Genomic DNA, 26584 nt, shown 5'->3' with positions numbered 1-26584 from the left:
TTTGTTGATTGGCTGAGGTCTGAATGTTTCAGTCATTTGGAGGTAGTTGGGTGGTCTGCTGAAAATAAACCTCATTTGGGAATAATAAGGTGGAGTAAATCTGGATCCAAGACTGTGGTTTGGATCTCAGCTGGCATTGGACTATGATAAATAATTCCTTGGTAATCCGTGTGAATCTCACAGGCTAAGACCCCTTTCAACTCTCTGAAGAAAAAACAATTTAAGGCAAAATTATGGTCTGTGGGACTTACTGTCAATTCTGAAATGAACCTAAAAGAAGCAATTTTGTATTATCTAAATGGTTGCTGAAGAATGGATATGACTGTTTTTTAATAGAATTTATAGAAGCTTTTGTATATATTTTACCTTTAACTCTTAGGAAAGTTTTAAAGATTTATAAAATTCTTTTTAGCAAGCTAAAATTCAAACAAAGTATGCTTCAAAAATGTATTACATGTATACCATGAATGCTGCAGGAGAACTAGGAAAGATAGACAGTGAAGAAAGCAAAAATAACTCCACCAAGAGAACTTGGTTTTTATTATTTTGAGATGTGCATGTATATGTATAAACACCTACACTTATTTTATAACAGCCAGATCTTATTCTATATACCATTATGACCTTTTTTTTCCCCACCAAACAATATAGTATTCACATTCTTATATACCAGTAATTTTTTCACTATTATTCTAAATGCCTATTTTTATTTTTCTTTTCATCTATTAAATACCTATATAGAGTTTATTGTGTTTCAGGCAAAGTTCATGTTGCTTTACAAATATTAATTCGTTTCATATAAATATAGATGTAATAAAGTTCATTTTGCCATTATACCAGTGGATCACTTAAGGTGTTTTTAATAACAATTTTAAGTCTCATTGCAATGAATATACCTTGCAGCTAAAATAAATAGCTATGCTTATCATCATTTCCTTAGGATACATTTTCAGAAGTGGACTTTATAGGTCAAATGCCATACAAATTTTAAGGCTTTTGCTATATATTTATTTCTAAACTGCCGCCAAAAAAAAACAGTTTTATGTTTTAACTAGCAATGTGTAAGCAAGTGCATTTGCTAACACAGGGTATTTTCATTAAAACCAAACAATAAAAATCTAGAAAACTCAAAAGCAAAGAAAAAAAACTTTCCAAAATGTTAGGTAAAAATTATTTCTCATTTTTAATGGCATTTATCTTTTCTTATTGATTTTTAGGAGTTCTTTTTGTATTGAAGATGTTAACCTTTGTAATAGCCTGCTATTTTCCCCCTTAGTCATTTGTTTTTTTATTCTGATTATAGTCGTTTGGATCATGGACAAGTGTTACTTTTTTGGTAGTCAAATATATCTATTTTTTCTTTGTGGTTTGTGGGTTTTCCTTTTGCATTTATGCTTATATGGGGTTTTACTTGCCCCAAGATTGAATAAAAATATACGTAAATTTTATTTGAATATTCTTATGGTTTCATTTATTTTGCTTTAAATCTTTAATCCATCTGGAATTTATTTTGGTCAGCTTAGTTTTTTGAAACCATCTAGAATGTTTTCAGAACACAGGGACAAACGTTATCCGTGCGGTTTTGGAGTAAGTTGTATAATGAAATATCAAGCCATGGGCTTAATTATAATTTTTAAAAAGTTCACATTTATTAACTTCATATCATTTGCCAGGTAGTATGCTAAGGGCTTTGCATGTATTATTTCAGGGGCTTCCAAGCAACAGGAATTTCAGTTTTAAGTGTCCTATGATTACCATGGTAACCAGTCATTTTTCCATAATGGCCCAGGAGCCTGCTTGGTAAGAGGCATAATTCCTCAACCACAACCACAGTCCAGCTTTGCCTGTAGGTCCCCTTCTCCAGGTCTCTCCTGCTGCTGACATACAGTCTGGGCAGTATCACTGTCTTTCCTTTTTCTGTTAGAATTCTTCAAATGGTTTCTAAGTGCAGCTGTTCCTGTGAATGAGTGTCATTGCGTCTTCTCTCTTACTGACAACATTTATTGACACAATTGGCATTTTTATTGCCTTTCTGTTTTTAATCTAGGGCAGAAGATTCCTGCATAATCGGCATGGATTTCCAGTTTTAGACAGCTGTCTTCATGTGGCCCTTATTTCATCCCCTTCTTCCTATAAACACCACAAGCAGCAACATCTGCACATGTTTTTCCAGGATCTCTGGGAGTTCACTTCCATCCCCCTGGACCCAAAGCCCCAGGGATTTACCTCTCAGACTGTGATGCTGCACATTCAGCCAGCCAAGGGCTACAGTCCTTGAGTTTTTAATCCTGACTGTGTCCAATCATTGCTATTTATGGATTCTCCTCATTCCTTTGTACTTTTGCTTTTTAAACCAGATTTGACATGTGAATCACTCATTTATAAAGTCTTGTTCATATTAGCACCGAGGTTCTTTTGCACTTTGTTTTTCTTTATTGAGCATTAAGAACCCAGTTCATGAATTCATTCAAAAGCATTTCCCTAGTTGCCTAGTTGTTCCCAAAGTTGTGCTAGGCATGGGAGATACATATGCAGATTAAAGAGTCAAGATCCCTGTCCTCACTGAGCTTACAATCTAGCAAAGAGAAAGACATTAAGTAATTGCACAAACAAATGTTATTGCAAATTGTGATAAGTACAAAGTGTGATCAAGAAAAGTGAGAGAAGTTGTGAGATGCTTTAATGTAAACCTGATGTGATCTTGGGCTGTAGGGAAGATGCCCTGAGAAAGGGAGCCTTAAGCTGCCATCTGATAAGGAGTTGGCATCAATCAGACAATAACCATTCTGCTGCTGCTGAATCACTTCAATCGTGTCCAACTCTGTGCGACCCCATAGACAGCAGCCCACCAGGCTCCTCTGTCCCTGGGATTCTCCAGGCAAGAATACTGGAGTGGGTTGCCATTTCCTTCTCCAACGCATGCATGCATGCTAAGTCGCTTCAAGTCATGTCTAACTCTGTTCGACTCCATGGACAGCAGCCCACCAGGCTCCTCTGTCCACAGTATTCTCTAGGCAAGAATACTGGAGTGGGTTGCCGTTTCTTTCTCCAGATAACCATCCTAGTGAGGATAAAGTAGTATCTCTCATTGTGGTTTTATTTTGCATTTCCTTGATGACTGTTAATGTCCAGCATTTTTTAATGTGATGGCATTAGTTCTTATGTTAAAAAAAATAATGAAAAACATGTATCTTTTTGCATTGATGGGAACACGAGATAAAAATGAGGTAGAATATAAGCTCCATGAGAATAGGGACCTTCTTGTGTTACTCATATCTGTAACCCCATTACCTAGTGGGCAGTAGTGGTATACAGAAAAATATTGGATAGATGGATGGATAGACAAATGGCAAAAATGAATGGAGAGATGAATGACTAGGTGGATGATTGAATGCTTTCTTCTTTCTAATGAAGATAAACTAACAATTTCTAAGATGGAATTTAACTTTTCCATCAGCCTTTTCCCTTGCCTTATTCAAGTTATTGATTCATTCCTATATTTACAAAGAAAGAAAATTTGTCAGATATAAGATCTCTTTAGCTCATTAGCTCTCTATAGCTCTCTGAATTACTTACTTCTTGGAATTACAGAATTATGGAAGTTAGAAGAGATTTTGAAACTTTAGAGATCAAGTTTTTTTAATTGATTTTTCTTTTTACCTTTCCAAACAACTGTTGTCATCTTTGAACTATTCTTCTGTGTTCATGATTCTTAACAAAATCAAGCAGCAGTAAACAACAACAACAATGACAAGAAAACAATTATTCCAGTCCAGCAATCATGTATTAATAAGCTTCCTAAAGCAAATTGAGATTTGCAAGTCATTGTTTTTCCTATTAATGGGTATTATTATTGGTACATAGACAATTACACTTATTAAATGCTATAGGGTCAGACTTTTAAAAAAATGTAAATTCATACCCTGCCAAGCGAAATTTCATCTGCCCTTAAGTTTTTGGAAATTATTATTTATTTATTTATTATTATTTATGTTAAAGTAAAATGTTAGAGCTTAAGGTCAAATTGCTTCATTCATCTTTGGGAGGCCACACCAGAAATTTAGGTATTTCTTAATTTAAAACTCTACTCTTTCCACTTGTGACAGCCATTTTTATAAGACCACCAGGGTCAAAAGTCCTAAACTCATCAGAGTTTCTTTAAGGTCTCTTGAATCAGAAGCATTGAACTCAGCTCCTCAGGAGAATATATCAAGAGGCCATATCTTATCTGATGCCCCTCAGAGTCAAAAAGTCAAAAGTAATAGGAAACAGACAAGTAAGCTGTTTATTGACAGTCAACCCTTGATATTTAGTTTCTAGAGAAAGATACAATAATTATCCCATTAACACCAGGACCTTTATGATAAACTGAAGAAAGATATTCTAAACTGCTGTTATTATTGCCCTGTTTACTATTATCTTTTAATATTCATTTTTGTCAGCTGTTATTTAATATCTTGGAAGCTGTGGGTCTCTGAAAAGTCTTTGCATAATGCAAGCCAAACTTGCTTCAGAAATCATTTTTCACCCCCAAACAGAAGGTTGAGATAGGAGACATTCTGCCAATTTGGCATTAGAAAGGTTGCTGTAAGGCCAGTTAAAAGGACACTCTGCTAATGTAATAAATGCAGGCCATCCTAAGGGGATGAAAACGCATTTTTCCAGAACTTTTATTCCTTGTGTTAAAGACTTAAGCATAAACCTTTGAAAATCCCTGAGAACTGAATTTCTAACTTTAGTGCATTTCTTTGTTATGGTTTTCCACTTTCTCTTTTCTTAAGAAAGGCTTGAATTCATTTAACCCATTTTATTAAAACAAAACAAAATTAAACTTAGTATCACAAAAGGTAATTTAAAAGAAATTATGTCACTATCTCTGCACAATACTACTTATATTTCCATCTTCTCTTTCTTTATTGTAGGACCTTCCCTGTTTGAAGGGAAGGAACATTTCCAGAGCAGATTCCTCATGGGTGGGAGGGTGGCCAGTTGATCTGGGATTTATTGCTATGAAAGGAGAGCATTGCCTTGAGTAAGTGGAAGATAGCAATACATGGCCCATATTTGGTATTCAGTAAGAATTTGCTGGATGGATGGATGGATAGAAAGACGAATGGATAACATGAACAAGGTGAGTGTGATGGTTAATTTTTTGTCAGTTTGGCTAAAAACTGACAAAACCAGGTAATGTTATCCAGATATTTGGATAAACATTCTAGATGTGTCTATGAAGGTATATCTTAGGTGAGATTAATGTTTTACTCAAAGTAAACTTTGAGTAAAGCCTATTACTCTTTGTAATATAAGTGGGGTCTCATCTAATCAATTGAAGACCTTATTGGGAAAGGCTGACCTCCCTCAAAAAAGAGGAAATTCTATCAGAAGACTGCCTTCATGAACTACAGTATAATTTCTTCCCTGTGTTTCCAACCTGCTGGCCTACCCTGAAGAGTTTGAGCTAGCCTTGCAATTTGTGAGCTAGTTCTTTAAAATAAATACCATAAATCTCTCAATCTTTGCCTTCTTTATATATATGTGTGGGTGTGTGTGTATATATATATATACACACACACATATAGGTATACTCCTATAGTTCTGTTTCTCTGGAGAACCCTGACTGATACAGTGAATTCTGGAGAACTTTCTGGATGGAGGACATTTATCACTGGCTAGGGACTCCTACGGAACAGGCAATGGCAACCCACTCCAGTACTTTTGCCTGGAAAATCCCATGGACGGAGGAGCCTGGTAAGCTGCAGTCCATGGGGTTGCTAAGAGTAGGGCACGACTGAGCGACTTCACTTTCACTTTTCACTTTCATGCACTGGAGAAGGAAATGGCAACCCAGTCCAGTGTTCTTGCCTGGAGAATCCCAGGGACAGATGGCAGACATTGTGGGCTGCCGTCTATGGGGTCGCACAAAGTCGGACACGACTGAAGTGACTTAGCAGCAGCAGCACCAGCAGCTAAGATTTAAAAACTAAGGGTATGTGACAAATGTCCAAAATGCACATGCCAGAGTACACGCAGCACCCACAGCAGAGAAGGGCAGTGCTGTTCCAAGTTGAGAACCAGATGGGCTAAACATCTTTCAACCAAACACCAACTATCTCTACTAGAAATAGAAGTACACATGGAGTACATGAAAATTTGTGCTATGCTTTTCCTCCTGATACAACATCACTTAGCATTTTCTCATTATGCTACATAAGGCTTTAGAAATATTTGTGCTGTTTGTAAACTATTTCATCATGTTCTCCATTGTGGGATATATGTTTCTAGCATTATTATAGATAATGCTTCATGGAACATCTTTGTGTACATATGCTTTCTGATCTCTCAATCGTTTCTATAAGGTAAACAACCAGTAACAGGATTGCTGGATAAGACAAGAATAAGATGTTATTGTCCTAAAGGTAACAGAAGGTAGGAAATAGGGAAATAAGGAAGAAAAACTATTATAAATAAAAATTAGAAAAAAGAAGAAAAAATTCAAGTAGATCTATAACTGGGAAATTAAATGTGGATTAAAGTTGCCTATTAAAAGTTGGGCTCTCAGAATAGATTTCTAAAAAACTAGCTGTATGTGGTTATACGTGATGTGGAAAACAAGTGCCTAACAGAATGGCATGGAAAACTGAAAGTAAAGGGATGGAGCAAATATATCCTAATACTAACACATGAAAGCTGTTAGCAATAGTATCAGATGGAATAAAGTTAAAGATGAAAAAAGTAAATGCGAGATATTAGAAACAATATGCTAAGAAGACATTACAGTCATGCATATGTCCGTTCTTAATCATATCACCTTCGCATATATGTCAAAAATTTTCCAACTTACAGGCAGGATTTGACAACTTCTTAATCATAAGGAAAGATTTTAACACACTGTCAGAAATGGATATGTCAAGCTGAAAAATTGGTTTAAGAATAGCGAAAATTTGAACAATTAAGTGTGATTTAACAGACATATATAGAACTCTACATTCAAGGAATAGAGTATACTTTTATTAAGAAATTCATGGAATGTTGTCAAAACTCGATCATTTATTAGACTCCAGGAAGTCTTAACATGTGCCAAAGATTGATATAACATACAATACAATTATTTAAATTCTCAGAAAGATAGCAAAAATACATATACATGGACATGAAAAATAAGGATATGCACAATGTGATACCATTATTGTGAAATTTAAAAATACAAAAGAATACCACGTATTATTCATAGATATAATTCTATGTAGTAAAAATTTGAAATTATTATAAAGAATAGTCATTTGCCTTTGGGGCATGGAATTAGGGCTAGAGGGGATTGAGAGGAACTTTGACTGTACCTCTAATGTTTTCTTTCTTTTAAAAGCCTAAGATAAATATTGCAAAAGTGAACATTTGTTAATTCTGAGTGCTGGTTACATAGCTACTTGCTATATTACTCTCTTTTTTTTCTGTTTGAAATATTTCATTATGAACAGAAGTTTGAGATACTTGCCCAGGGATACAGCTAGTACTTGGTATTTTAGATTCAATATTTTGGTTTCTTTATTTTTTATCGTACTAAAGTTCTTAATGTTTATAATTTCAAACTGAATTCCTTCCATTTTTCCTAAGTTTGTTTATATTTAAAGAGTGACTTGGTTTTTAGTCTTCCACTCTTGAAGTTTATTCTTTGTTTGCATTCTTACGTACCTTTTTCCTTGACCCCTGAGAATTTTGGTCATGAATATTAAACAAGAAAGAAGAATTATAGAGTCAGATTTTATTAGGAGAAACTTTAGTGTAAGAATGAAATACAAATCTCCCCTCATCACTGACTGAACTCTGAGTTAAGCTTGCTTGCTTTTCAATGAGCATCATGCAGGACTTCAGAAGAAATGTTTTCTTTGCCTTTTACTTGTCAATCAAGTAACAGTGACATGTATTGAGCATCTATGGTATATGCAGTGCAGTGTGTCAGTTCTAGGGTATGGTGGAGGACCAGAGAAATACAGGGTAAGGACTCTTTCTGCACTTGAGAAAGATGACAATTTACTTTTGTTTGTCTATAAGCCATCCCATAACTAGGAACTAGCAGAACTCAGAGGAGCTAAAGAAGCCCCGATTATTAGCATTTTGAAAGAAAAGAAAAACCTTTCTCTACTAAGAACCAGCCGCAGAAACTCCATCTCTGACTTCCCAGACTAAGCTTAGTCCTCCTCAGTGCTCCCTCTGTCAGGACTGGGACTCAGAGAAGGGTCATCCTACAACATCCCTTGTAACAGTTTCCATTGCTTTTAATGCGCCAGTGAAAGTGTTAGTTGCTCAGTCGTCTCTGACTCTTTGTGACCCCGTGGACTGTAGCCTGCCAGGCTTCTCTGTGCATGAAATTCTCCAGTCATTCCCTTTTTCAGGGGATCATCATCCCAACCCAGGGATCGAACCCACCTCTCCCATCTTGCAGGCAGGTTCTTTACTCTCTGAGCCATCAGGAAACCCTTAACGTGGTAAGTGCCTGATTACTCACTGTTCCCCACCCAACACTTAGCTCTTTGAGTGCTGCAGCTCCACCTGCCTTGCTCAGTGTCCTGGCCTCACATATAGTAGGTGTTCAATGCATGATTGTTGAGAGGGGGAGGGAATAAAACGAAGCACTTAGTAAACTCTTTGATGCACATGCAAAGTCTTTGAGGAATGCAACTGTATTTTCCATACAACTAAATCACCATGAAAATAGGAACAAAATAAAATTGACCAACAGCCTTGATAGTAGGAGTATTTTAGAGATACACACATTAGATTTCTATCATTGTGAAGCATTTGTTTTTAATAAGCTCAAATATCTTTAGTGGGGATGGAAAAGTGGATCAAAACCCAATCTTTTTTTTTCTTTTAAATTTATCTGTTTATTTTGGCTGTGTCAAATCTTAGTTGCCCCATGGCATGTGGGATCTTAATTTCCCGACTAGGGATCGAACCCAGTGAGAGCTCAGGGTTCATCCTCAGATGATAAAGATAACCTCTGACTGTGGCATAGAGGATGGGTGATACACCAGCCCATTCTTAAGCTACAGCCTCTCCTCTTTCTCTTCCATTTAACTCCTGCTTATCTTTGGTACTAGCCCAAGTTATCAGTTTTTCAGAGAATCCCACTCCAATTTCCAGACCAAATTTACCCCTTCTGCTCACTTCTCCCAGCTCTATGTCTGTAATCACAGCCTTAGTCCCAACTGTGATGATGAGTTTGCTTGATTGTTGACCCAGTTCGAGAGTGTCATTAGGGCTAAAAGGTGGAATCGTATTTGTCTGGGTCTTTGTTTCATTCCTGGCTCTACGAACATAGTAGTTAATAAATACCATATAAGTGTTTGGAGAATGATGGATAGATGCATAAATGGTCAATAGATGGACATGACAGAATGTAAGTGACAGAGTTATGTTATTATGGTGATAACTTTGAATTGAATTCTGATTTATCAATAAGCAAACTGCAAATTTGTATATTTAAACTATTATTAGAAACAGATAAACTTGTGACATCTCCCAAAGCTAATTTCACTACACCAGTGAGTGGGTCAGTAGGACCAATAACCAGTCTTTGAATGTCTTTAAACACTCACTCCTATGTTTATATTTCACACATGTATTTATATATTATACAGATATTACATACATGTGTAGTATATATATATTATAGTATACACATGCATATGTATCATATATAATTACTATGTATTTCAATATTAGCACAGCATGTACATTGTAAATTATAAAAATATAAATTAAAACAAAGTAGGATAATAATAAATATAAACAGAAGTTCTATTTTTTCCCCCTTGTACTCTGGAGGATTTCCTTCAGGCTCAGCCTTATGCTGTACTGCTCTTTGAATGCAGTGCTCTGAAGGTAGGAGTGTGATAGGGCTCTAGACTACATACAGTTCAGTGGGTGGGAGTAGGACTGAGATGCTCTGTGTGTGTGTTCAGATTCAGATTCTCTCTGTGTGCTCAGTCGTGTTGAACTCTTTTGCAAGCCCATGGACTGTAGCCTGCCAGGCTTTTCTCTTCATGGGATTTTCCAGGCAGGTGTACTGGAGTGTGATGCCATTTTCTCCTGCAGGGGATCTTCCTGACTAGGGATTAAAACTGCATCTCCTGTGTCTCCTGTGTTAGCAGGTGGATTCTTTACCACTGAGCCACCTGGGAATCTCAGGACTGAGATTCTACATTTCTTAAGAAAAAAAAAAAAACAACTCAGATATCAGATGAAGCCTCAAGTGAGGTCAAGGCTGCTAGTCCAAGTAGAAAGACCTGAAACAGAGCTCAGCTGATCCTTTAGCCCCTTAGAGAATCTACCTGCATACAATGCCAGGCCTGCAGGGCAAAGCCAGGAGAAACAGAGGTCACTTTTGTTCAAAATAAAGCCTTGTTAACAAGCAACCTCTTGCAGCTTTGTCATTTGCCCTTAACTCCTTCATTCCTTCTTTCAAGAATTCTAGTTTTGCAGTGACCTTTATTTGAAGGACAGTTGTAAGTAAAGGACTTTGAGGGAGAAGATTATAGTAACTTCTTTGAAATGTTTCTAATAATAACCAGTATTGTTCATTTTTCTAAGTTATGATATGTACATAGGGATGATTCTCATCCGAGATCTTAAATAACATTTGCCCTAGCAATTAACTGATTCATGTGCAAAGATTAGTGAGCAAATAGAACATCTATCTTAGAGTTTATAGAAACTCTTTTCCAGTCTGTTTTTGTCCTTATATTGCATTCTTTGGCATCTGAATTTTTTCTTTATAGAATATTGCATGCTGCTACTGCTAAGTCGCTACAGTCGTGTCCGACTCTGTGCGACCCCATAGAAGGCAGCCCACCAGGCTCCGCCATCCCTGGGATTCTCCAGGCAAGAATACTGGAGTGGGTTGCCATTTCCTTCTCCAATAGAATATTGCATAGACCGATATAATTGTAAGAGTTCAATGCAGACCAGCATTTCTAAAATTAAGTAAAATTATTTCAATGCAAGTTTAGGAGGAGCAGGCTTATATTTTGACCCCATAATTTTATTTATACAACAGAGGTAGAAGAAAATGATCAGACTATAGTGTGCTTTCAGCACTTTTAAGGTTGGAAAAGCTTTTAGGCTTGGAGAAGATACTAAAAACCTTTCCTTAGTTTCTCTATTATAAAGAAGTGAGTTTATTGATTATGATGATTTCTATGGAGAATTAGGGGCTACACCACTTCATGGGAAATAGATGGGAAAACAGTGGAAACAGTGTCAGACTTTATTTTTCTGGGCTCCAAAATCACTACAGATGGTGACTGCAGCCATGAAATTAAAAGACGCTTACTCCTTGGAAGGAAAGTTATGACCAACCTAGATAGCATATTCAAAAGCACAGACATTACTTTGCCGTCAAAGGTCTGTCTAGTCAAGGCTATGGTTTTTCCTGTGGTCATGTATGGATGTGGGAGTTGGACTGTGAAGAAGGCTGAGCACCGAAGAATTGATGCTTTTGAACTGTGGTGTTGGAGAAGACTCTTGAGAGTCCCTTGTACTGCAAGGAGATCCAACCAGTCCATTCTGAAGGAGATCAGCCTGGGATTTCTTTGGAAGGAATGATGCTCAAGCTGAAACTTCAGTACTTTGGCAATCTCATGCGAAGAGTTGACTCGTTGGAAAAGACTCTGATGCTGGGAGGGATTGGGGGCAGGAGGAGAAGGGGACGACAGAGGATGAGATGGCTGGATTGCATCACTGACTCGATGGACGTGAGTCTCAGTGAACTCCGGGAGTTGGTGATGGACAGGGAGGCCTGGCGTGCTGCAATTCATGGGGTTGCAAAGAGTTGGACATGACTGAGCGACTGATCTGATCTGATCTGATCTGATGATCTGTGAATGCTAAGTATAGGGCCTCTTTAGCTGTGTTTCATTGAAATCAGAATCAAGAACATGAATCAAGATATACTAGTGATGAGAATCAGTGTCTGGGGTTCCCCATCAGAGTTGTACCAGAGAGTCACCTGGGAGTTTGCTGACACTCTGGTCACATCTGGACCAGTTAAGTCAGAATTGCCACCAGTTTTGGCCCCAGCATTGGGGTTGTTTAAAGCTCTATGGTGATTCTAAGGTGTAATCAGGGTTGAGGTCCCATGGTCAAGAGGCTTAGACTCTCTTTCACTTTGATATCTCACTTTGTAGTCTCCTGAATTATGGTTCTGGTTTCTGCATTTGAGCCAAATTCACAGGTTAGTTTTAAGTCTACCTTTTCCTGCAGTTTCTACATTCTTCTCCATTAATTAAACACTTAGCAGATTTCCTCTGGCTGTTAATTTGAAAGCATAATTTCTTCATACTTCCCAGCTAATTAAGGTCTACATTCGATTTTTTTTTTGTTTGTATTTAAAGAAATACCTATAGGTTACCTGTGGGTTGAAACTTTATTTTTTAAAAAATCTATTCTCTTTCCTAGCAGGTTGCAGAACTAATGTGTCTTCTCACTTAATTATGCATGGTTCCCAGGGACTAATTTAGTGCCTAGCACAGAGAAGGTACTCAGCAAGTATTTGTGGAATGTATAAGCTGTCAATTTTTCTCTCTCCTTTAATTCTCATGCTCAAATAGTCAATTATTTTCTGTATCATGTTGATGTGTGCTCTTAAATGTATCTAAAGTCCACTTGGTTGCAATAGTAACCATCATTGCTTTGGTGCAGACTGTCAACATCTTTGTGCTTCCACTTTCTTGCCCGCTTCCTCTAAATGCATTTGTCCCCCACTATTGACACAAATTCTGCTTCTTCACTCCAGTTTCCACTGTGCAGTCAAAGAGATTTTAAAAATTATTTTCTTTAAATTTATTATTTTGATTCTTACCACATTATAAGTACTTACAGAATGCACAATTCTTAAGTATAAAAATAAAGTCAACTATATTATCTAAGGAAATCACTCTTCACTTACCCAAATATGCACATTTTGTTGTTTGCTTCATATAGATTCTGCCCTTTTAAAATCTTCTGTGACCTTGACTTCTTGTTGTTGTGAACTGAATTTTTATGTACAGCATATTTCCTAAGAATTACTGGCATTTAGTAAAACGGTTTTTACAACGTATTATTTTGAAGCTTCCTAGTTATAGACAATCATATCATTTGCAAGTAAGTATAATTTTGCTCTTTCCTTTCTAAAATCTGTATCTATTGTTTGACAGCTTGTGTAATTTTAGATGATATAACTTTAAGAATACTGTTAATGGTAGTAATGGAAGGCATCCTTTTTTTTTTAATTGATTGACATACTTCTTATATTTGATTATTGAGAATAATTCTGGCTCCTTAAGTTGAAATAGATGCTATTCATTGTATCAAATAAACATTATTTTATTCAGTTTGGCCATGTTTAAAATCAGGCTTAGATATCACAGGCATCTGATAGGTAGATTATATTTTTAATGTAATGAGACATCTTTGGAAACTTTTGGTTAGAGGAGTGCTATGATTCATTTTATACTTTTAAAAGAACACTTGGCTGCTACGTGGGGCATGAAGAGTTTACGTCCCTGTAAGTATTATTATAGGAAGTGGTTGTACAAAAATCCCTAACTGGCTGCTGTGTCCAGAAGAAGGCAGATGACAGTATCTGTGCTGACATGTAAAGTTATAGGTGAGAAATTATAACTTTTCACTGTTGAGTCATAGTAAAATCCTTTTTGGCCATGCATTTTTGTCCTCTTTCCTCCTATATTCTTCCCCAGAGTGTGACTTTCAACCATTACCTTCATGTGGGCTATTCACTTTTTTTTTACCTTTTCTATTTCTTCTTCCATACAGTAACCTCATAGCATCATGGACTGCCCCAATAGTAATGTCATGTTGCTAGATTTTTATATGCCTGAAAGAGAAAAAGAGGAGCTGATAGTTTTGTTTTGTTTTGTTTTAAGCCAAATTGCACTCTATGATTGACTGAGCAGCATTATTACGAGTCATTGTAAAACATGAGTCAGACTAGCCCAGCGGTACTTTCGAAGGTGGCAGGGAAACAAAGCAATCTTTAAATTGATTTAGCAAAACACTTGGTTACCACTTCATGGTAGGCAAAACAATAGTAAATCTTAAAGGAGGAATCTTCCTAGGACATTATGAAGAATAAAACTAGCATAAACTCATTGGTTGCTGTCAGCACTCATTTTTATGGTGTTTACATGAATGCTGGTAACGGAGAATGAGAGAAGTTATTTGTGGCTTTTGGCTGACATTAGAACACATCAGGAGGGATGCTCAAGCCTTTCTGTAGCCATGGTGTTAACTTTGTCTTGTAAAGAATCACATTTTGTTTACTGGGCAATAAGGAACACTCTTGGCTCAACTCCTGACTTCCCTCTCAAACATCTGTTAAACATTTTTACCGGGTGCAGTGGTGTGCTGGAGCTGGCTTGTAGTGGCTCTCTAGAGCCAAATGTTAGAATCTCTTCCCAACTTCATGTTTAGTCATCAGTGATGTCATGTTGGTAGCCTGAAAGCAGCTGCAGCGGGAGAATTTACACCAGAGAAATTGGCATAGGCTGCAAATCAGGGATGCTCTCGTCTCCTCTGCACCCCTCCCCCCAAGAGCCAATTGCTAAACATTTACCACCACATCACTGCCTGAATGTTCCTCCAGAAACTCCGATTGTGTAAATATAAACCTGTCATCTCTCCTTCTTTCTACCGTCACCTCCTCTTCCCGCATTCCTTGTATTTGTTGATAGACTTTAAACCCAGGTTCAAATCTCCAGAGGCATTTTTTGATCCTTTCTTTTCTCTGTTTTCCCCAACAGGAGATCCTTTTACAGACTCTGCAGATTACGCTCCTCTTATCTCATATGCTTTACGTCATCCCTCAGTTTCTTCTGGTGCTCCCCCAGATTGGTCCCTGGTTGTGTCTGTTTTTCTCTAGCCATCCCTGGCTGAGTCATCTTCTATAGCTACTTAACTCCCCATTCAATCCCCCATCTCCACCTCCTTAGCCCATCTAACACACTGCTATCAGCTCACTTTTTGGAGGTGTACTTTGTATTCTATCGTTTTTCTGCTCAAATTAATCAATGAGTCCTCTGATTTTCAAATTAGGCTCATACTTCATAGCTTGGCACACAAGGCACAGCCTACCTTTCCAGCTGATGTCCTACAATATCTGTTCCTCTTCTCAATGTTCAGGGATCCCCAAATGGCACATGTGGCATTTCAAACAAAAGTATCGATACTATTTCTAAAATATGACCTTTCTGAAAAGCTCTTTCTTCTGCTTTGCCTGGGTCAAGCTTACTCTTTTTTAAAAAAAAAATTTATTTATTTTTGCTGTGCTAGGTCTTCATTGCTGCACACAGGCGTTCTCTAGTTGTGAGGAGCCAAGGCTACTCTAGGTACAGTGTGAAGGCTTCTCATTGCGGAGCATGGGCTCTAGGGCATGTGGGCTTCAGTAGTTGTGGTTCCTGCCTCCAGAGCACAGGCTTAGTAGTTGTGGCACATCAGCTTAGTTGCTCTGAGGCATGTGGGATCCTCCTGACCCGGATATTGAACCCATGTTTCCTGCATTGGCACGCAGATTCCACTGAGCCACCAGGGAAGCCCAGACTTATTCCTTATTTTAAGATATAACTCAAGGGATGACTCTTCCTTGAACTCTTTTATAATTCCTTCTCACTCCTTGTCTTCCATACCAAAATAACCTCTCTTGCACAGCTGAACTCACTTCCTAATACTAAACAGCTTTTTATCACACTCATCATTTTCCTCCTTTCATTACAATTTATTTTAGCACATTGTGTCATTTGGAGTAGGAAACCCCATCTTTTTAATCTTTGCCCCTAACTTGGGGTTGAGTACAATGCCCTGTTCAGTAGAGATTTGTTGAAAGAATAAACAAAAGGGAAAGAAGGTTTATACTCAGGCTGGACATTCTTGAATTGGTAGATATAAAAGGAAATGAAAGCGTAGGAAGTGAAAAATGGTATAATAGGAATATTTCTGGAAGTCCCGCCAGGGTTAGTTTTTAAGTGGGACATTTTTATTTTTCATCATGTATTTGAAGAAGATATATGAGTGCTGGGATAGAATAAAATAATACCATAGTTCAACAGAAGCTAGACTCTGAACAAGTGGGTGGAAGTTATGGAACACATTTTCACTTAATATATAAGAAAACTTCCTGAAAAAGAAGCTATAATTGTTTATCCCAGGAATGAGATTCCTAAAAAGCTACTGAGCTCTTATCACAGACAGGATGTAGATATATGACCATCTGTCAGGGATGTTATAAAAGGAATTTCTGCAGGGAGTAGATGTTCACTACGTCTTTTAAAACTCTTGATCCTTTGATTCTGTGACTGTTAATGAGTCATCCAGCTTATTGGTAGAATTTTTGAGCTCTCAGTGTCTTAACCAAGATGGTTTCCCACAATGACTGCTGTTAAGATTTTTACTGTATAGTTGGGAGCATTAAATATTTAGGGAGACAGCATCTAGAAAAGTCCCTTCTCACTATCCCCTGCCATAAAAAGAAACAATTCTAAATTTTAGGGCCTCCAATTTTGGGGAAGACGTTTTATCACTAATTTTAGATCGTAAAATGTAAAATTAAAGTCTAGAAAACCTGCCATATTGCCTCTTTCTCCATAGGAACTAAAAGGCAATTTCACCAGCTCTAAATTTCTGCCTGATTAAAAATTTGGCTTAGTTGTATTTCAGTTCATTTGCCATGGGTCCCCAAGGGCTTGGCTTGAAAGATAGCAGAATTGTCCAGAAGGCAGTATTCCTGCCCCTTGTCTGGACTCCTTCTTCACCTGGAAACACTGTTTGCAAATGTGATAAAATCCTACTCACTTTCTTTGCTAGATATTTGCACTGCATCATTGGTCTTCATCCACCTGCTGACCTATAGGGTAAACTTGGTTTTTATCCCTTCTCCCACTGTGCTTTGTATAAGCATAGGAACTTTTATGGTTTTTTCCCAGGATTTTTTTTTTTTCCAGAAATTTACTTGCAACTATAAGTGAAGAAAAGGACAGTCTTTCTCCTGCATTCTTGACCCCATTCTCACCTATTTCCTTCATGACGTTACTCTCCCAGTTATCTAACCCTTCCATTGCTTTCACTTCAACATCTCTTGGACATCTTTTTCCCTGGTGTAAAGCAATTTCAGATCTCCCTGACCCTAACACACACACACACACACACATACACACACACACACACACACACGTGCGCACGCACGCATATGCTACACTTCACTTCCCTTCAAACTATTGCCCCATTTCTCTTCTTCCCTTCACTGCTAACTGCCAAAAGAACAGCCTTCACTCAATGCCTCACATATTTTCTACCTTCAATACATGCCAGGATGATTTCTGTCCTCATCACACCCATGAAACTATTTCTCCTAAGGCCACCACTCATCTCCTAGGTGCCTAATCCAGTGGCCAGTTTCAGATCCTCTTCCCCTTGGCCGTGGGTAATACTGAAATCTACGGGATGCTCATTCCTCCTTGAAACTTTATCAGGCTGTTTAACCATCTGCTTCTCATTGTCATCTTAGCAATCTCTTTGTCTGGACTTGGACTATAAAACATCTATAAACGATTCATTCAGAAAAATAGATTTTGAGCATCTACTCACAACCAGGCCCTGCACCAAAGCTGGCAAAAACAATGAGCAAAACCTGCCCACCCAGAAGTGTAGTGGGGTGGATGGAGTGAGGCATCAGTCCCACAAAGGCATGATTGCAGGCTGTGACAAGGGCCATCTTAGAACACCATGGGAAAGTTTAATAGCAGCCTCATCCAGCCTGGGGAGGGGCTTTCCAGGTAGTGCAGTAGTAAGGAATCTGCTTGCCATTGCAGGAGATGCAGGAGACATGGGTTCGATCCCTGGGTCGAAGATCCCCTGGAGAAGGAAACCCGCTCCAGTGTTCTTGTGTGGGAAATCCCATGGACAGATGAGCCTGGCGGGCTATAGTCCACGGGGTTGCAAACAGTCAGACACGACTAAGCACAGCACAATAACTAGCTTGGGGATCTCAGAAGGCTACCCTGAGAAAGCTTTTGGCTTGCATATTGAAGGAGGAGTAGGTTTTAACCAGGAAAAGGGTAGGGGAAAGAACATTTCGTGGAAGGAACAGCATGCCCTATATTAGGCAGTATGATATAAGGCAGAGAGCATGGACCCAGCATTACCACTTACCAAACAGTCTGATGTTAACAAGCAAACAAACAAACAAAAGCCTACTTGACCTCTTTGGGTCTTAGTTCTCTCTTCTGTTAAAAATTTTGCAGTCAGAATTATATGTGCTCATATTTGCAATATACCTGGCATATAGTAGGTACTCAGGAAATATCGACTCAGCCCAGAGTCTTTCATTGTTGGGGCTGTGAACCTTGCGGAGCCTTTCAGGTAATAGTCTCCTTAATTACTTCTAGGAAATATGCCTCACATTCTAACTCTCTGGGGCTTATACAAAGGTGCTGTCATTCTGACAGAGAGGGGGGAAACAGGTGAGGAAGCAGTGGGCCCAGGGTGTTTATGATTTGCCTTTGGGGAATATCTGATCCCTGAACCTCTTTTCTGTGATTTAAGAGTGGCCGCGTGCCATCTCATGGGGCCCAGTTCTGATGGGGGTGAACTGGGCCCCTCAGGAGAACACTTTTCCTTTTAGGTCCAGTGGACTGTGTTTTCCTTGGGCAGCCAAATTGCACAGAGGATGGAGTGCAAAAAGCCCTTCTCTGAGCAGTGATTGGATGTGAATGCTGGTTGATGGTGGGGGCGAGGTGGTGGACACTTGATGAAAGGCACCCAGCATCTGAAAAAGTTCACCGGCACGCAGCCTCCTCTGGGGGCAGCCACCACTGTGCCCTTTTATTAGCGCACGTAGTGCAGGGTTTGTGGGGCTTGGCAGCCGTCCACAGCCTAATGTGAAAAAGGCTCTGGACGGATCGGCCCCTTTGAAGCAGCTGGGCTGGTGGTGGCTGCTGCGTGTGGCTGGGGTGTGGCCTCCAGATGCTAGATGCCTCCTTCGCTTTCATGGATTTTTCTCACCTCCCTTGGGAGAAGCTCACTGGATAGCTGCCCTCTTGGGCAGGCAGACCTGTCCTGGAGCTGCAGGGGCTAGAAGACCCCGAGAGCAGAGGAGAGGGGAGGCCACCCTAGAATGAGAGAGAATGACACACCTTTTCCCACACCTCCTCACTCTGAGAATCAGAATCCTCACAATGGGCTAGGAAGGTGACCATAGGGGATTCTGCCTTGGCTACCTCTCACCCTCATTTCCAAATGTGTTAGAACTTCCCTCTGCTCTTTAGGGATGGCAGTTGTGGCAGTGGGAGTCTGTTTTCTCCATTATTTTTCGTGAGAAACCTTTGAGAGATTATACAAGGAAACCTGGCATAAAAAGGGGAAGCACCCCAAATGATAAAATTGGGGTTTTCACCAGGGTGGTGACTCCACAGTGCTCCTTACCTGGTCTTGCTTCCTCCCCGATTCCCAAGTAACTGCTTTATGTGAGCACCCTCGGTCACCTGTGGGAGCACTCCACCCCCAACCCCACCCCATAAGTACCATTTAAGGAGGCTTTCTCCCCAGAGCCATCCCGCACTTACAGGAGTCCCAGATTCAGCCTCCTTCCCTGTGTTGACTTGCCTGTCTTCCCCTGCCCTCCCCAGCACACTGTGAATGTCCCAAGTTCAAAGCAGTGTTACCTTATATACAGACACTCAATGAGTGTTGGTCAAGTTGAATGGAACAGTTTCAAACATGGTGTGTATCTGTCAATATTGGGTGAAAAGTATGATGAGACTAGTCACCCCAAAGAAGAGATACTGGGATTTTCTGAGTAAAGAACCTTCACTCTCTTATTTCCTGGAGGATCTTTTCCAAGTAGGAATATTGCCTAGCTTTAGTCCATATTTATATATAGTCATGGAATACTGGTACTGTAGGGACACTGCTTTTTTACAAATGAAGAGGTAAGAACGTGGATATATATTGACATCACATGAGTATCTTCAGCCTCTGTGTTACTGTCTCAGAAGTGGTAGAGAAGGTTTCTCCCCTGCTTACCAAATATTCTTTTGAACTTTATATGTTAATTGAATATACCCCAATACAAAATAAAAAAAACACTAAAAAAACAAAAAAAGAACCCTATTAAATTGTACACACAATTTGTTTTAAAAAAAAGTATAAGAAGCTGAATGCAGTACATAGGGAAAATAAGATGTTACAAAAAACGGAAAAGCTTTTAGACCATTATCACTGATACTCCACCTCACCACCCTCCAACAGAGTGCTCCAGTCTATATCCTCTCCCTCCTAGGGAGGCACCCCATGCAGGCATTCATGATTATTCAGGGATTTTAGTCCACCAACCAGCCTGGCTTTCCAGGTGGCTCAGCCGTAAAGCATTCTCTTGCAATGCAGGAGATGCCGGAGACCTGGGTTCGATCCCTGGGTCAGGAAGATCCCCTGGAGGAGGAAATGGCAACCTACTCCAGTATTCTTCCAGGAGAATCCCATGGACAGAGGAGTCTGGCAGGCTACAGTCCATGGGGTCTCAAATAGTCGAGCGCAACTGAGCACCACGCAACCAGTCTTCTTGTTTCACAGTGAGCATGGCAGTGATGGATTGAACGGGTTGAAGAGAAAAGTGATTAATTTTCTGACAAGAAGCCATTCTATGTCCTCTTATCAGCCAGCCCCGCCCCCTAAACTGAAAGGGTAAGAAGCTAAATGCTGAAACAATTAAGGTTACTTGACATTCTAACTCCTGGCCACTAGAGGGGGGTAGCGACCAGGCTTCTTCTCTCCCCAGCTGGATGAGAGGCCTCTGCCCAAACTGAAATGTTATCCCTTAAAGAGTGACAATTCAGCATACGGTTCTGTTCATTAGCTTTTCCCTCTGTGGAGTCGGTGTTTCCTACTCAAGTAAAGGTAGCTCGTCTTTCCTAAGAGGAGTATTTCCAACCTTGTTAGTGGGTATAGAGTCTTTGGCCCCTTTAAAGTCATAGCGCCTGGATGTGGGGCAAATAGAATGGTGCACACACCTTCCCCACCCCTAAGACACAAGCTAACTTAACTTTAAGCATAAGAACCATAGTTTCCACATATGATCTGATATATGGCCTTATCAAGGGAGAAAATATTTTAGGTTCCAGAACATGCGTGATTGTTGTTTGGTCTCTGTTCAAAGCAAGAGTAAGGGAAATTAGCATCTAAGGAAAATCATAATCATTGCTACTCTTTCGAGGAGATCTCTGTGTCCACAGATGCCTCTAATTCCACTAAAACCATCTCTGGCTTGTGAAGGGTGCCCAAGGCTGATGCTTATTTCTGGGATGCCTGTGTAAGGCTGGCTTCTGCTATGTAGGTCCTGGCATTCGCCTCCTGGAAAGTGTTACAAGGATTAAAGCAATCAATATTGTTCAGTAAATGGAGAATCTAAAATAGTTGCAAATGTAGCACCCCTAGGTTTTAAATCAGAAATATACATAAGCAGGCAGAGTATGCACGACAGGAACAGAATCCAGGCAATCAAAGGGGTTCCTTGTGAATAATTATCAAATTGGTTTGGTAGGTTATTTCTGTGTTATTTTAGTATTTGGATTTTTATTCTTGTCAAAGCAGGAAGAGAGCAGTTACAGAGGCAAGGACACTGAAGGCAGGAAGAGGAAAACATGCGGGACTGGGAGGGTGGAGCTTGGAAAGATCGCAGAAGAGTCGGCGTGGGCTCCAGCGCACTCACAGAGTCTGTGTGGCTCCAAGCATCACACCGAAGAGTTAAGGCTGCAGATTATGAGGCTTTGAACCCCTCAAAGAAAGAAATGCCTTAAGGGTAGACCTGCCAGGCTGTTCTGTGAGGAAGTGAGGTCTTCAGGTGCAGGCTCCATGACTGCACATCAGGGATCATTTTTGGTTTTGTTTTTAATATTGGAGTTTGGATCACATGATTATCAAATCTCAAATCTGGTTGTTTTTCACTCTTGGCTTGTACTGGAGTCCCTGCCTGTGCCGGAAACTTCCTTTTCTTCATTCTCAAAACAAACACAATTACACAGATCCTTCAAGACCCAGTTCCTGTGTCTCTCCTACTCTGTGAAGCCTCTGGACACTCTTGCCTGCCCCGTGGAATTAGACCTCAGGATCCCATTGCTCTGGCGCTTCCCAGGTGGCCTAATGGTAAAGAACCTGTCTGCCAATGCAGGAGACATAAGAGACACAGGTTCGATCCCTGGATAGGGAAGATCCTCTGGAGAAGGGAATGGCAACCTGCTCCAGTACTTTTGCCTGGACAGAGGAGCCTGGGGGCCTATAGTCCATGGGGTCACAAAGAGTCGGACACGACTGAAGCAACTTAGCACGTTGTTCATTATCCAAGGGCTTCTCTGGTGGCTCAGATGGTAAAGAATCTCTCTGCAATGCAGGAGACCTGGGTTGGATCCCTGGGTTGGGAAGATCCCCTGGAGGAGGGCATGGCAACCCACTCCAATATTCTTGCTGGAGAATCCATGTGGATAGAGGATAGAGGAGCCTGGTGGGCTACAGTCCATGGGGTCGCAAAGAGTTGGACATGATTGAGCGACTAACACTCATTTTTCTTTCATCCCATTGCTCCAGCTGTCTGCCATTAAAGCCCTCACATCATTTCGAGTTTGGTTTTCAGTATCTGTGCAATTTTCCCTTCTGGCTGGGGTCCATTTCTGTTCATCTCTGTGCCTCTCTTAGTGCCTGGAATAAGCAAGGTTCAATGAGTTCATTCTTCATACTAAGGAGTGGGCTCAAGGTCTAACATGTGTGTGTATGTGTGTGTGTGTGTGTGTGTTGGTGGTGGTGAAGCTGGACTGCAGATAAATTCAAGATCTGCAACCAGAGACACAGCTGGCCTCCCAGATTCTCCTGCCCCGTCGCCTCAGATAGATTTCATGAAATGCACAAGATCATCCAGAAATGCCTGACCTTGCTATTCTAGCCTGGCAACCCTAGGCCACCTGGAACCAATTTAAACTTTCAGATATTCTTACTCATCGTTAAGCCATGGTGGTGCCAACTGTGGCTGGCCTAGGAAGAGTCTGGAAGGAGCAGTAGGCTGGCTTTGCAGACTTGCCCCACACACTTATTAACAACTCAGTAAAGCTACTTTACATTTCACATTATTAAATCTTTGAACTCTGACTTTAAGGTTAGAGTGCTGTTTTTTTTTTTTGTTTTGTTTTGTTTTGTTTGTGAAAGCATAAGAGTGCCTATATGGTATTGAGGAAAACTGAGGTAGCCACTACTGAGTTAGGTTTGGAATTGTTTTCTTAGGTATAATGTAACATGGATATGCCTTCAGATTGTGGCTGCTACCTCTAGTTACTTCCATGTAACTCAGGTCAGGAAAGTCAACACAGAATTTCAAGGGTTAAAGTATTTGTGAAATTTTAAGTAGTCCCTTGGTAGTTAAATACACTCCATCCAGTCAGGACTCTGTCTCTAGTAGCCTTTCCCATCTCCCTTTTTCACTGATTCCCAGGCACTAATAAGCCTGAGATGCTTTCACTTGCTTCTGTGAACTCTCCAAAAACATGGAGTAAGGAAAGCCATAGGACCCCAGTGTGGTTTTCTAGTCATCTTCCAGTCCTGTTCTATTGTTGCTCCCAGGACAACTGACCTCCAGATTGAACAAATAGCCCAGCCAGAGACCCTTCATGGTGGTGGAGGGGAAAGCCGGAGCTCTGACTCTGGCTCCTAGATGGAGCTGGCTCTTTGTTTGCCTATCTGTTCCCCCAGAAGCCAGGTGGAGAGTTCCCAGTGGTTCATATATCTGTCTTTCAGAACTGTGTTTGGGTAGCAAAGTCATGAGCACTTGCTTCTCTCTGGCAGGCGTGGCCCTCCTGCCAGAAAAAGCAGAGGGAAAATCACTTGGTGTGCTGTTGCTAGGAAGCAGAGAGGTGTTTGATGTTTTGATTTTAGCAGTGTTAGAGTCTTGCCTTTTTAATAACACGAAGAGCTATAGGTTGTTCCTATAAGACTGAATGTGTGCTTTTCTGAAAATGTGTCATGAATGCAGAATTCTCTCATCAAAATCTTTTTTCCCACCATTCACTAAATGAAAAAAAAATCCTCTGGGATACAGGAGAGGGGTACCAGAAGTTCAAAATGAAAATGACAGTGGAAAGGTTCTTATAGAAGCAGCTTTGTTCCAAGGTAGCCATGGGTAGCAGCTCCCACACCACGGCCAGCAAGTTAGGGGCAAGGATGGAATTCATGCCCCTCAGATATCAGTGTCCAACTGCCCAACTCCGTGGAAGCCGTGTGGAGGTTATCAGGCCATTCTCATCTACTCTTGGGATGGTTCACTGAATGTTTAATGAGCTGTGTCTCCAAGGCACAGTGCTTGGCTGGATGAGCGAGATATAATTCTGTTGCTGAAACAGAGAAAGAGACCGTAAGGATTCAGAAGGTCTGCACAAGAATAAAGATGTGGAAGGCACAGGACCTGATAGACAGGGGATGACTTCTCCTGAGCCAGTCAGGGAGCACCACAGAGGAATTTGAACTGTCTTTGGCCACCTCATGAGAAGAGTTGACTCATTGGAAAAGACTCTGATGCTGGGAGGGGTTGGGGGCAGGAGGAGAAGGGGACGAAAGAAGATGAGATGGCTGGATGGCATCACTGGCTTGATGGACGAGAGTCTGGGTGAACTCTGGAAGTTGGTGATGGACAGGGAGGCCTGGCGTGCTGCAATTCATGGGGTCGCAAAGAGTCGAACATGACTGAGCAATTGAACTGAACTGAACTGAACTGAAAGGATAGGCATCTGATTTTTCCAGTGGAGAAGACAAGAAGGCACATTTGAGGCAAAAACAAGGCCTGATGGTTAATGAGACAGCCCCACATGACTGGATGAAAGAATGAATGGGAAAGAAAGAGGGATGTTTAGATGGCTAGGGACCTTGACATTGAGCCCAAGAAATTTGAACTTTCTCTGTAGATGAGGCCTTAATCTCACTCCACCAATAAATCCCTCTGGAGAGGACAGAAGTGGTTTTCAAATACAGACAGAGTTGCATTCTTGGTACCACCGTCCAGTACCAGTACAATTTTCTGCAGTGATGGAACTGGTGGAAATGTCCAATATGGTGGTCACGAATTACAGGTGGCCATGGAACACTTGAGGTATGGCTAGTGTGACCGAGGAACTGAATTTTAGATTTATTTAATCATAGTTAACTTAAATTTCCATTTAAATGGCTCCATGTGGATAGTAGCTACCATCTTAGAGCTTTGCAAGAGGCAGTGGTTGTAACTTGACAGGGGAAAAAAGATGAGGAGGCTCCCCTGTAGGTAAATTGTGATAAGTCCTATTTCAGTGGGGGAAGGGACCACAGGTAGGTGCTGACACGTGTACTCTGCTGGCTGCTATGAGGAAAGGTGTTCAAAGGGTCTTAGTGCTGCGTGGCACACGGCTGATGCACATAAAGTGGATAGACAAGGGAGGCAGCTGGTGTGTGACATTATAGGACAGCACGGCGCCGGTTGCTTGGGGCCCTGTGATAGCCCTTGGCATCCCTTTCCTTATCTCTGCACCGCGCAGCTGTGCAAACCCCATGGAACGAGAGTCCTGCCTGCACCTCTCTGCTGTCAGGAAAGATGCCAAGGGCAGGGAGGATAAATTAGAAAAGCATTTCTAAGTACATTAATTAAAAGCTCCCATGACGGAAAGTATGCTTTACAGGGATTGCTCGGGCCGGGCCGGTGCTCTTTACCTGCAGGGCTTTCCTGGAAAAGCTCATTTGAAGTGGATCCTGTGGTTTCCCGTTGGAGCAATGGGCGACGGTGTTTCCTGACCAAGAACTCAGCATCAAACAGAACATTATTGACAGAATAACGCCATTAAAGCAGAAAAACCAAAGCCATAAATCTCAGTAACTACTGAAAGTTATAACATTCTGCTACTGATTCCGTAAAATGAATATAAATGTAGAATATTGGAGAATACTGACTAAGGCAAGGCCCATGATCTTCTATTAACATATAAATATTCAGCTCAACTGTGTCATAAATTAGATTTCACTCATGCTGAAGTATTAAGTGTGATAACATGAACTGAATACTTGAATAACAATAGTTCTGCCCCTCCCTGAAATTTGACAGGTCTATGAAGATGCTTTTATTTTCCTCTTAATAAATTCCTTTGTTATCAGCAGAAGCATGCATAATTATTCTGTTATCCATTCCATCCACCTGGATGTCAAGCTCACAGCATCATTAGATCAACAAGGTAGAAATCTGAGGACAACGCAAAGTGGATCAAATCACAGGCTATGTCAGAAGGCCTCTGATATACAGATTAGAAAGATCTTAGCTGGAGAAATACTTAATAGCTAAAATCTACGAATGAAAGCTTTATTTTTCTCCCATTCTTTATTTTCTCACTCACTCTAGTTCCTAAATTTGGATTTAAATATTAATATGTCTTATGACATTCCTTTTGTTGTTTAAAAAATACACTGATTTTATTTTTTTAGAAAAGTGGTGCATGTTCATTGTAGAAAATATGTAGGAAAATAAGAAAGAGCCAGCACTCAGGGT

At 40.3% G+C, this 26584-nt stretch overlaps 1 protein-coding gene across 2 annotated transcripts in view; it reads left to right on the top strand.

Annotated features, from left to right (window-relative positions):
- BMPER (BMP binding endothelial regulator) overlaps positions 1 to 26584 on the top strand; it is a 255086-nt gene that overhangs the window by 210530 nt on the left and 17972 nt on the right. The window lies entirely within an intron of this gene.

Source organism: Bubalus bubalis, chromosome 8 (assembly GCF_019923935.1).
Source record: "Bubalus bubalis isolate 160015118507 breed Murrah chromosome 8, NDDB_SH_1, whole genome shotgun sequence".
In the NCBI taxonomy this organism is placed as follows: Eukaryota; Metazoa; Chordata; class Mammalia; order Artiodactyla; family Bovidae; genus Bubalus; species Bubalus bubalis.
This window is presented reverse-complemented; position numbering and strand designations above follow the sequence as displayed.